A 13,858-nucleotide genomic window follows, 5' to 3' on the forward strand; every position below is an offset into this window, starting at 1 on the left:
TCCAAAAGGAGAGACAAAACACACACTCCAAGAGGAGAGACACACAAACACCCAAAAAATTGGGTTTTATTGAAAGGAAATAAACGAGAATAACAGAAAATAAAGGGGTTGGGGCTTTCCACCAGAGAAAACCAGTGGAAGCCCCTCGATTTACTTGAGAAATAGACAAACCCTAACAGAAAGGATGAAAGAAGGGAGGCGGCTAAAAAATAAAGCTCATCTTCCTAAAATATTTCATGATATTAGTTTGCTTTAGTTTTGATTGTCCAATAAATTTTACATTATCTAATATCTTCCGAATTTTCTTCACCTCATCTTATACATGTAAATTTTAAAATTGAAAAAACAAGTCCATGAATGGGATTAAATGGTCACTAATTTTTTTTAGAAATTAAGAAACTACTAGTCTCTGGTTAGTTGAATATAAAAATGTATTAAATAATCATTTTTTTATAATTCTGGTTAGTTGAATATAAACATATAAGAGGTACAATGTATATTAGTAATTAAAATTAAAATTAAATTATTTATACACTAAAAAACACAAACCTCTCTTATGTGATAACCTCTCTAAGGTGATATTTTTTCCCAGTTCCAAGGGTATCACTTTAGCTTGATTTGTCTAACCAACTAAGCCATTTTAAGATGGGTAACTATCGATACGCATTACTAGATTGTGCATTAATGCATAACTAGATTATGCATGTAATACATCTTCGTAAGATGGGTAATTACTGATATGCATTACTTGGTTGTGTATAGACTGTGACGCCCTCCAAATCTGGGTCAAAAGTTTGGGGTTCACAACACAAACACACAATATGTATATGAAATATTATATAAATGACCCATCTGCACACCACCACGAATCGCAACAGGTTAAAGTATGAAAATAAGCCAAAATCTTAACTTTTATGACATCATACCAAATCCCAACTAGTTTAACTTACAATTGATAATGAAATTATTCTTTCAAGCTTGCATATCTCAGCTATAATATAAAGCTTCTGCTGGCTCGATCCAACTTGTCCTAGAATCCTAGCTCGGACATTGGACTGGAAAACCTTGCTATCAATCATTTCCTTTTTAACTGTAGAATACATAAACTGATTCGCAAGAGTGAGCTAACTAGCTCAGCAAGTCATAATATCAATGACTGGGGTTAAACAATGATCAAATGAGATGATTCAGAAGAATCAAGTTTCTTGTTAAACAATCATTAGAATTGGATTTTTATTTTAAGTTTTAAAACCAAAGTTATGCTGCTGATCAATCACGCACTAACCACGAGCAAGGCACACGGCTCTGCTCTATAAACTGGATCCAAGGCACACATTGTCCTAATTCGACCACGAATCTGGTCTAACCACGAATCTGGTCCACATAAAGAAAACTATCCAATTCGAAAGTAATTCAGTATGATGAACAATATAATTCAGTAAAACAAGATCATAATCAATAGTGATAAACATTTGAATAAAAGTGTAATGCAATTCATGAGTGTCACAAGGGTATATCAAGATATGTATAAGAAATGGCCTTCAGCCTGTAGGAGAATCACGTATTAGATGAACAATGATTTTACAAGGTTTAGTTCTTTGATGTTACCAGGTATAATTGAGTATAAAAGTTTTTATATGTTCAAGCAATTCTGTTCCAGTGTTTGGTATATGGTGGATATGTATTTAGGGAATAGTATCGTATTTGTGTGGTTTAGTATCTGGTAAATCAAAAATGGATGGTTTACAAAGAATAAGGCTTACAGCTCAAAGATCAGGTGATGCGATCTGGGTTCAAGGCTGAATGATTCAAAGCACTTACGATATAAAGCAGAACTAATTTGAGTACTAACAATATGTCACGAGAGAGTTCAGAAATATTTATAATATATCTCGAGAAAGGTTCAAAAGTACTTGCCTTATCGCTATTGATTCCAACTTCACTTGTACTTATCTAATGATTCTATTCAACAACCACTTGTCTACTTTTTCTATGCCTCGCTTCTACTCACTGATCACTTGCTTAATTTTCTACGCATCGATTCAATTTTCTGATCACCTGCTACCTTTTCTATGCCTCGCTTACTCTGCTAGGCATCATAAGTACCTATCAATATTCATCTCACATTATTCTAATCGTCACATAGACGTCATAAACTTTTATCTACCCTTCGTTTTACCCAAATCCGACGTACGAATTGAAAGTTATGAACAAAACAGTCAAACCATGCACGTACAGTCATAGTATGCATCAATTAGATCACATACAACACGTAGCACATAAGATATTTGATCAAAATAATTTTTCAAAGAAGATTCGAGGTCAAAATAATTTTTTCAGGTATTTATTACGAATATTTGAACATTTTTCGGAGTTAAAACGGGTCGTTAAATCATTTAAAAGAAATTATCAAGGTTCTATTGCCTGAATCTGGCTTTAAAATTATTTTATAATAATTATCGAGCTTTGAGAACAATTTAAAATAATATTTCAAAGCTCGAAACAATTTTTCAGGATTTTTAAATCAATTTTAAATAATTAAATCAAATCAAATAATCAATTAATAAATAAATAAACCAATTAATCAATAAATATTTTAAATTAATCGACTAATTAATTAATTACATTTTAACTAAAATTAATTAACTAAATAATTTAGATTTATTTTTGAATTAAAAATAATTTTCAAAATTAAAATAATGATTTTTGGAATTTTTAGAAATTAAAAACAATTTTTGAAAATAATTTATAAAAAGAAATCTGAATTTTGAAAGAATTTAAAACAAAAATCCAGAATTTGTAAAGTTTTGGAAAATTTAGGGGCTAAAGTGCAAAAACAGGATTTCAGAAATTTTTTAGAGCGAAAACGGATTGGAACCGGGTCAAATTGGGTCAGGAATCCGGGGTCACCAAGAACAGAAACGGATCGCGAAGAACCCAGTTTCCGGTGACCGGAAAATCCTCCGGTAAAGCCTGATTTCGACACAAACAGAACGGTTTGGCTTGATTCCAAGGCGGTTTCCATTCCAAATTCATTCAGGAACACATAGCTGACATCCAAATTAACAGATCAAGCACAAAACTCAGACTCCGGCAAAATCGAACCAAAAGTCGGCGAAGGTCCGGTGAGCTTCGATTTGGCCAGTCTAAGAATCGTTTGTTACTTTCATATATACAAATCGATTGCAATTTTCATCAGGAACATAACCCAATCAACAGAATTAACTAATAACACCTAATTCAAAAACACCTAATTTCAATCAAGAACATTCATACTATATAAACCCTAATCTCTTAAATTCGAGAATCAATTACATATTTGGACATGTTATTGAACTCCAAATTGAGAGTATAATATACCAAAATTGTAATATATAATAGATGATGTCAAAGATTACTGGAGCAAACAATGTTATTAATCTTCAATGATCTGATATCAAAGATTACTGGAGCTAACAATGACATTAACATGATGATGTCAAAGATTGCTGGAGCTAACAATGTCATTAATATTCAATGATCTGATGTCAAAGATTACTGGAGCTAACAATGTCAACATGATGATGTCAAAGATTACTGATGCTGACAATGTCATTAGCAATCAGTTACGCTTGGGGCCGACCCTAAGATTAGTTGTACTGTAACCTTAATTTGTAATTTATACTTGTAACACTTAATGTCTGTAAAATGTAAATGGAGCAGACTGAAGCATTTTTCCTTAAACAGTGTCAAGCCTAAGAATTCTATCTGGAAGAAGATCAAGAAGGTCATGCCTCAGAAGAATTATGAAGAAGCTTGGAGTTGAATAATTCTGTTTGGTGAAAAAAATTCTAAGTCAAGATCTCTACAAGTCACAGAATTAGTGTTATAGAAAAGTCATTCGAGAACTCAGAAAGACCTATCGAGAACTCAGGAATTGTCTATCGAGAACTCAGGAAATGCTATTGGAGATATCGACAAGTCAGATACCCATTTGAGAACTCAGAGATATCGACAAGTATACATTCATTAGAGAACTCTGAGTTATCGATAAGCCAAAGTCCATTAGAGAACTCTGAGTTATTGATAAACCAAAATTCACTAGAGAACTCAGAGTTGTCGATAAGTCAAGTCAACAATAAAGTTTCAGAGATATCGACAAGCCAACATGCCTATCGAGATGTCGAGTTCTCTACAGCTTAATTGGAGATCTCAAAGTAAAGAAATTTCTCTAAGTATAGAATTGCAGAACAGTTCAATATCCAAGGTTGCAAATCAACAAACAATTCACACTGCTGGATTGACAAGTCTACAAAAAAGCAGCTTGAGAGATGTGCAAGATTAATGGTAAAGATTAACTGACAAAGGAAGATTAAAGTGAACACGGGATGCTAAAGATATGCTAAGCCAGAAATGGAAGATCTGTTTTTCTATAAATAGAAATGACAAGTGACAGTTTAGAAAAGCTAATAGCATGTCTTATTACACACTGTGTAAACCAGCAGTTAACTGAGTTATAAAGTTAACACTGGTCCTTAGTCAGTTGTAAGAATTCAGATTAGAAATTATATTCTCTCTCAAGAAAGAAGCTAAGTTCTAAACCAAGAACTTAGAGATTTTGTAGCAAAACACTGCTTGATTTTTAATATAAAATTAAGTGAGTTTTGAAGATCTTTGTTTTACATATTTGCACTGTTCTTTATGTTTAACATCTATTCTACCAAATCATTGATAACAACCAACTGCTAACGCCAAAGTCGATCAAAAAGTAAATATTTAAGCCAAAACACATTCACCCCCCCTATGTGTTGTATTCATATCTAACAAGTGGTATCAGAGAAAAATCTGAAAGTAAACAGATTAGATCTTGGAAAAATGAATACACAGAAAATCAGTAGTATCAAGATTCCTCCCTTTGATAAGGCCAACTACACTTTATGGAAAAAGAAAATGTTGCTGTTTAAAAGAATGGCCAATCACCTTTACATTCAGATCCTCAAGAATGGGCCCTTCACTCCTATAATTAGAGTTGAGGAAACCACAAATGGAGACATGGTTATTCCAGCTCATTTTGCTCCCAAAGATGCCTCTGAGTATACTGATATTGAAAGAGAGAAAGTTTCCCTAGATAGTGCTTTGCAACTGATACTAATTGAGTCACTTGATAATGTAATGTATAATAACATTGTCAACTGTGACACTGCTAAACAGATCTGGGAAAATATTGAGATACGCTGTGAAGGAACTGAGGAGGTTAGGTCAAATCAAAGAAAGATATTGATTTCTCAGTATGAGGGTTTTATGGCTAAACCAAAGGAATGGATTACTGTTTGATAGGTTTAATAAGCTGATAAATGACTTGCAGCTTCATGATAAATTTTATGATGTTGAAAAAGTGAATTTGAAGTTCTTGCTTACTCTCCCTGATCATTTGGAACAAAAGATCTCTGCAATCAGAGAAGGAAGGGATTTGAGTAGAATCACATTGGAAGTGCTCTATGGGGTTCTGAAAACTTATGAACTTGAAATAATTCAAAAGAAATCATTAAGGGCTGGTCAAGGATATGTAATGGATGGCTCAAGTGCACTGATTGTGAATGATGGCCAGATCTCTAATGATGAGCAATATCCCAAACTACAGAAATTTCTACAAGTGAGAAAAGAGTCAATGACACTAAAGAGCAAGTCATACTGGAATTGGATGAAGAAGATGAGTTCTACACTCTTGATGAGCTTGATGAGCTAGACAAATCAATGGATTACTTGGCTAGAAAATTCTCTAACATTAGAGTGAAGAAACCAAGATTTTTCAAGAGCAAAGGACAGTCCTTCAACAAAGACAGCAGCTGGAAAGGAAAAGGGAAGTACACTCCTGATAGCAAAACTGGCTACAAAACTGGATCTGTTGATAGATCAAACATAAGGTGCTTTAACTATGATGAGTTGGGCCATTTTTCTACAGAATGTAGGAAACCCAAGAAGGCAAAGAAAGACAAAGCCTATCTTGAATTGGAAGCAAAGTATGATGCTCTTCTAAAGAAGCAACAGGGGAAAGCTTTTATTGTTGAGGGTAAAAGCTGGGATGATTCAGATAATGATGAAGATGAAGAAGTTGGAAACTATGCACTCATGGCCTTGGAGCAAGGAGATTCTTCATCATTTAAATCACAGGTACCAACTCTTACCACAATTGATTTAAATGTGAATCAATATAAGGAAACTGTTGAAAAGATGAGCACAAAAATGTTCCACATTCATACAAGCATGGTTGCTGCAAATGAGGAAGTTAGCAGATTGAAAAAGATCAATGAAAAACTTGAGAGTGAAAAACAAGAGACTGAATTGTTGCTGGTTGAGCTTGATACTGCTAAGCAAGAAAATGCATACTTAAAGAATAAATTAAAGTGTGCAAGTGAAATTGAAGCAGTATTGAGAGAAAGGCTGGAGAAGAATGAAGTGAAGCTGAAATCCTTCAAAAATGCTTCTGAGTTGATTAGGCAATATCATGAAAAGAACAAGCCATGTGCAAACATTGCCATTGGTCTTGATTATAAGGGTTTGAACAACAAAAAGAAGTCTGTCAGTGACAAAGGAAAATCAACTAAAACTGAAGATGTTCCAATTATTTTGAAGAAAGTTGAATCACCTTTGTTCAAGGCATGTGAGGTGAACTTCGGTGAAGAAGAGTTGATCATCAAACATGAGATGGCTGATGAGGACAAGGAAAAGAAAAATGACGAGACAACTCAGTCTTCCATCTCTGTTGAAACACCAAAAGTCAATCAAGAAACTAAGGAGCCTGTGAAGGAGATTAAAGCTGAAGAGGTCAAAAAGAAAAAGAAGAATAGAAATGGAAAGATTGGGATAAACAAAAGCAATAATTTTGCTTATGTTGCAGATGCTCCTAGAAAGAGGTGTGAGAATTGTGAATCTATGAATCACCTAACTCACCTTTGTAAAAAGATTGTTAGCAATCCACCTGAAAGTGTCTGCAAGTACAATTAAGCTAAGGCTAATGATCCCTATTCATTCTGTGACAAGTTTGACTGCATTCCCTGCAACATGAAAGTGATGAAGAGTTGCCACAAATTGAGAATTGATCTCATAGAATCAAAAATTGGTTCTATATCTGAAAGGGAAAATGCTCAACAGTCTATGAATTCCATTTTATCTGAACATTCTCATTCTACTTCTGCAAAATCAGTTAACAAGAAGAAAGTGCCCAACACAGCTTGGGTAGCTAAATACACTTAATCCTCATTATGTGCAGGGCAAAGGAAAGAAGGTCATATGGATCATTGATAGTGGATGTTCCAGGCATATGACAGGTGATAAGGCCCTGCTATCACAATTTGAGGAGATGGCTGGCCCTTTGATGACCATTGGAAACAACAACAAAGGATTCACAATGGGATATGGCAAGATTGTTTCTGGAAATGTTGTCATTGAAGATGTAGCACTAGTTGCTGGATTATAAGTAAATCTTCTAAGTGTTAGTCAATTTGCAGACAGAGGTTTTCAAGTTGTTTTCAACAAAGGAGATTGTGCTTTTATTAGCAAAAAGACTGGTAAAATTGCTCTTAAAGGAGTAAGAAAGGGAAGCTTGTTTGTTGCAGACTTAGACTCAACAAATAAGGATGAAGTGTGTTATTTCTACACCAAGGCATCAGAAGAGCAAAGCAAATTGTGGTATAAGAAGCTATCTCACTTGAATTTCAAAGCAATCAACACCTTAGTCAAGAAGGAGCTTGTGAGAGACATGCCCAGTTTGGAATTTGCTCAACTGGAAATTTGTGAAGCTTGTCAGAAAGGAAAAATGAAAAGATCAAGTCACAAGTCAAAATCTGTGAATTTTATAAGTGCACCTCTGCAACTTATTCACATGGACTTGTTTGGGCCAGTAAATGTCTTGTCCATTTCAAGGAACAAATATGCCCTTGTCATGGTTGATGATTTTTCAAGATACACTTGGGTTGAGTTCATGTACTCTAAAGATGAAACTCCAAACATTATAATTAAGCACATCAAGAAAATTGAGAAGCAAGCTGGAGGAATAGTTAATGTGAAAAGATTGAGGAGTGATAATGGAACAGAATTTAGAAACTTAACATTAAGTAAATTCTGCAAAAGTAAAGGCATTGTTCAAGAATTTTCAGCAGCTAGAACACCTCAACAGAATGGAGTAGTTGAGAGGAAAAATAGAACATTGGTTGAAGCTGCTAGAACCTTGCTACAAGATGCTCAGTTGCCAACTAGTTTTTGGGAAGAGGCTGTTAATACTGCATGCTACACTCAAAATATATATCTCATCAACAAAGCTCATGGTAAATCACCTTACTCAATCATGTCTAACAGAAGCCTATAGTGAAGCATCTACATGTGTTTGGAAGCAAGTGTTATATTCTAAAAGACAACTCTGAATATGTGGGAAAATTTGACTCTAAAGTTTTTGAAGAAATTTTTCTGGGATATTCATTGGAAAGAACAGCCTACAAAATTTATGTGATTGATCAAAAGAAAATTATGGAAAGCACAGATGTGAACTTTTGATGATGACAAGTGTCCAGGCTTGGAATGCCTTGATGTAAATGATGCTGAAGCCCTTGCATTTGAGAATCTAACCATTGATAGTGATTCTGATGAGGAAGATGAAGTTGTGGTACAACAAATGACAAATGAAGAGACCTCTGAACAAAATCATGGGAATGAAAGCTCTCTTCAGACACCTGAATTTGGTGGCACAAACTCAGGGGGAGAAGGAGAGAATGGAAATGACAGTCATGGTAATACTGAAGAAAATGATGAAGGCACTAGTCAACAGACTCACACTAGAAAGTGGGATAGGAGTCATACAGTAGAAGCTATTATTGGTGATCCCTCAGCTGGTGTGAGAACTAGAAGTGCAACTGCTAATGAATGCCTACATGCATGTTTTCTATCTCAAGTAGAGCCCAAGAAAACTAAAGAAGCCCTATTGGATCTTAATTGGATATGTGCTATGCAGGAGGAGCTGAATCAGTTTGAGAGAAACAAAGTGTGGAAATTAGACCCTGCACAAAAGAACAGAAGCATAATTGGAACTAAGTGGGTGTACAGGAATAAAATGGATGAAAATGGAATTGTTACTAGAAACAAAGCAAGGCTGGTTGCTAAAGGCTACTCACAAGAAGAGGGAATTGACTATGATGAGACTTTTGCTCCTGTTGCAAGACTAGAAGAAATAAGAATTTTTCTAGCATTTGCTGCACACTCAAATTTCAAGGTGTATCAAATGGATGTCAAGAGTGCTTTTCTTAATGGTGAACTAGAAGAAGAAGTTTATGTGCAACAACCACCTGGCTTTGAAGATCCAGAATTTCCTAACATTGTTTACAAATTACTCAAGGCTCTACATGGTTTGAAACAGGCACTTAGAGCTTGGTATGACACAATATCATAACTTCTACTCAAACATGGTTTTACCAGAGGTACTATTGATAAGACTCTCTTCTACAAGAAGCATGGTGAAGATATGATCCTAGTTCAAATCTATGTAGATGATATCATCTTTGGATCTACAAATGAAAAGCTTTGTCAAAGATTCTCTAGGCTAATGCATAGTGAGTATGAAATGAGCATGATGGGAGAATTGAGTTACTTCCTTGGCCTTCAAGTTAGTCAAAGAAGTGATGGTATTTTCATCATCCAAACCAAATATGTGAATGACTTATTGAAGAAATTTGGTATGGTGGATAGCTCACCTGCATCTACACCAATGTCTACTGCAACCAAGTTGGATGAAGACAAGAAAGGCAAGAGTGTGGATATCTCAAGCTACAGAGGGATGATTGGATCATTGCTTTATTTGACTGCTAGTAGACCAGACATCATGTTTGCTACTTGTCTATGTGCTAGATTTCAAGCCAATCCAAAGGAATCACATTTGATGGCTGTGAAAAGGATTTCCAGATACTTAAAGGGAACTCCAAACTTAGGATTATGGTATCCTAAGGGAACTGGTTTTGAAGCTGTTGGATACACAGATGCAGATTTTGCTGGATGCAGGGTTGATAGGAAAAGTACTAGTGGAAGCTGTCAATTTCTTGGTCAAAGACTTGTATCCTGGTATAGTAAGAAACAACAATCTGTGTCAACTTCCACAGCTGAGGCTGAATATATAGTTGCTAGAAGTTGTTGTGCTCAGGTGCTTTGGATTAGAAATCAGCTAATGGACTATGGTCTAGTGTTACACAAAATTCCTATTATGTGTGACAATACCAGTACCATATTTATAGTAGTTAATCCAGTTAATCATTCTAGAACAAAGGACATTGATGTTAGGTACCATTTTATCAGGGAACATGCTGCAAATGGTACCATTGAGCTCATTATTTTTCCAACAGAGAAACAATTAGCTGACATTTTTACTAAACCTTTGGATGAAGCAACCTTCACTAGACTTGTGAGTGAAATTGGAATGCTCAATTCTTCATCCTAAGGCAAGAACTCAGCTAATGTGTTGCAGCAGATTAATTTCTAATAAATCAACCTAGTTTGATTTAATTGGAAATTAACTGAAACATGAATTATAAATATTTCAGAATCTCTGTATATTTATTTTTCTTAAATACTCAAAAATTAACTTAGAATATTTCAAATTCTAAGTAAACTGCTTAGTTGTTAATTTACATCTTAAATGTGTAAAATTAACACAAGGCAGAATAACAGTACTCAAAGGTATAGAGAACTGAATTCTCGATAAGTCAAAATGACTTATCGACAAGTCATTTTAGAGTTCTCGAGTGAGTCCTCGATAAGTCTATTTACAGACTTCTCGAATGACTTCTCGATAAGCTCTATTATGACTTATCGATAAGGCCATGTAGAGTTCTCTAATAGTATTAATTCACAGAGTTCTCAACAAGGATATATTGAGACTTATCAATAACTCAAAACTAGAATAATTTAATTCAATGAATTATTTTAGACAAATACTTTTGGAAAATTTATTCTGATTTCAATTTAATTCAATTCAAATAAATTAGAATCTTTTTAGTCCATTTTCGGACCAACTGGGCATTTATCAGAGTTCTCGATAAATCATTTCTTAGTTCTCGAAAAGAATTAATAAAATGACTTATCGAATGTACCTTTCTCAAATTCAAAATTACTTCTCGATAAGTTTAATATCAAACATTTATTTGACTTCTCGATAAGTATTTTACTTTTTCAATAAATACCCAAACTTCTCGATTCAATTTGAACTTGGAATTTTTCAAAATTCTAAGTAAACTGAATATTTATTACTTCATATCTTCAGTATATGAACTTAATAAATAACAGATCAAAAGAAGCAAAAAGTATGAAAAACTGAACAAATTTAATTCATAAATTCTGTTCATAAAAATACTTTTGACATACTTTGTCTCTAATTTCTCTGACTTATTGACACATTTACATGCTTATATGATTTATTGTTTACGTGAAAATAAGTTAGTCCAATGTTAGTAGACTAGTACATTATTTGTGTTGTTTTGAGTATGCTGATAGTGGTAAATTTATTTGACTGATTGCTGATAGGATGAGTTACTTTTGTGTAGGGAGTACGTGCTTATTGGCATGGGGAATAGTCACTCTTTAAAGTAAACTAATATTCTTGAGTACTTGCATGGGGAATAGTAACTAGTCATTTCTAGCTGTCAAGTAAGCTTATGTGATTATTACTCTTATTATCTGGGCAACTCAAGAGTCTCTTGGTTTCTATCTTTACCCCCTCTATAAATTAAAACACTTCACTCTTTATCATTTATCACTACTCTCCTATTCTCAACAAACATCTACTTTCAAACTCACCTCCTGTTCATCTCTCTCTCTCTCACTCAAATGGATGCCCCAGTCTTTTACAGACTTATTCATGGAGTTTACCAACCGGTCCATCATTTGGATGATGACCTAGTTTATTTTGATCCTATCGAACTTCGTGTTCGCCTCAAGGGGGTTGTTTACAACCCCTTTGATATTCCACTTGAGGTCTTTTACGAACTCTCGTGGAATGATCAAAATCAGCATTCTTTTCTTTGAAGAGGAAGTCTCTCTGGAGATGGAGAGACGTGCAAGGGTGGCTGAGCAGCAACGCCTTGCTGCTTTGGAGTTGCAGGAGAGGATCATCTCTCTTGCACACTCCATGTCCAGAGCTTACCAGCGCAGGGCAAGGAGGTTGGAGGCCGAGAAGAAGGAGTCTGAATTAGAGTAGTTAGGATTAGGATTTACTTGTTAAATCTATGTCTTAATGTACTATGTTTCCATTTTTAATGAAAGTTCTGATTCTGTCTTGCAATCTCTTGTTTGTGTAATAATTACTATGTGCATATATCTACATTAAATTTTGTCTTCTCTACAATAATGCTTGCAACTAAAATATCTTACAATGTATTTGTCTAATGAAACTCCAAAAAGATATATTTGTTCAATGCATTACAGGTCTAATACAAGACATCAACAGGGAATTCAAATAATCTATTCACATGTATTAGTGCTAAAACTGTAGTTAAAACATTTCAAAACCAAACTGCGGTTTACCCAGGCACAACAACACAAACACAAACTCAAACACAATCCCACTCAGGTGACTCTCAAAAGCCACATGTTTTACAAAAGGACAGCAATTTCATGATGTTCTTCAGATTGTTCTGTTGTTTGAGAAAAGAATACACCAAACATGAAAATTTATCAGTTTACTGAATATTTCATGAGTATTCCTTATGCCCCTTCATGTGTAAAACAGTCTTCACAGACTGAAAGGTTTGAGGGTAGTACTCCTGAGGGGGAGCTATCTAAATCCTCACCAATTCAATTGGAGGTTCCTCAAGAAGGAACAACTCCCCTCATAACTCTAGCAGAAGTTGTCTTAGAAGTCAAAGCTAGAAGAACAATTACCTATGACAATGTCATAAGAAGGGCAATCTTAGCACATTCAAGTGCCAGTGTGTTGCAAGACACACAAGGGTTTGAGGCTGGTGCACATGGCAGTAACCCAGTCAAATCCCCTCCAATTCAATTGGAGGTTTCCACTACAAGTAGAGGACAACACACTGTCACAACCACAGAGCAATCTGTGAGTGAAACTGTGACCCCAGTCATAAATGCTTATGCACTCATTTTTCTGGTGAAATGAGTATGATTAGCCCTATATGATCTTCCTCTAATCATATGATCACAGATTAACTCTTCTCAGCCACCTCTTATTTCTGTAGGTCAAACAACATTTGAGCCTTTCATGTGAGGATAAGAGAAAAGATTGAGTGAAAAAAACAAAGAATAAGAGAGGCAGGATCCTTCCTGGCAAAAGGAGAGTTAGATGAGTGTATGGATTTAGTAATCCTTGTGAGGGAACTCTAACTCTCAAAAGTCATGAGACTAGTGCAGTGAGAATTGGTGAGACTACTTATTCAAAAGAACAGAGAGCTTAGGCCTTTTATCACTAACTGACTTTTTCTGCAGATCTAAGAGAAACTTCTATTCTTTTTGATAAACTCATCACCATGAATCTCAATGAAGCTTGAAGCTGCAGACAGTGTTCCAAATGGACAATGACAGCAGCTTGAACAATGTGCATTTAGCTGGATCTTTCTTCCTGGAGATAATGTCAAAAAGGGGGAGAATATATATCTAAATGCCAAAACAGCTAATGGATGTTAAATAAATCTAAATGCAACTCAACAAAAGAAGACCTGATGGGAAGATTGGTTTTGGTTTCTGCATTTAGTTAAACTTTTGACATCATCAATCTGAACTTGTGCATAATCTCATAATGAACAAGTTGGGGGAAATTGTAATATATAATAGATGATGTCAAAGATTACTGTAGCTAACAATGTTATTAATCTTCAATGATCTGATG

Source organism: Apium graveolens, chromosome 10 (assembly GCF_009905375.1).
Source record: "Apium graveolens cultivar Ventura chromosome 10, ASM990537v1, whole genome shotgun sequence".
In the NCBI taxonomy this organism is placed as follows: domain Eukaryota; kingdom Viridiplantae; phylum Streptophyta; class Magnoliopsida; order Apiales; family Apiaceae; genus Apium; species Apium graveolens.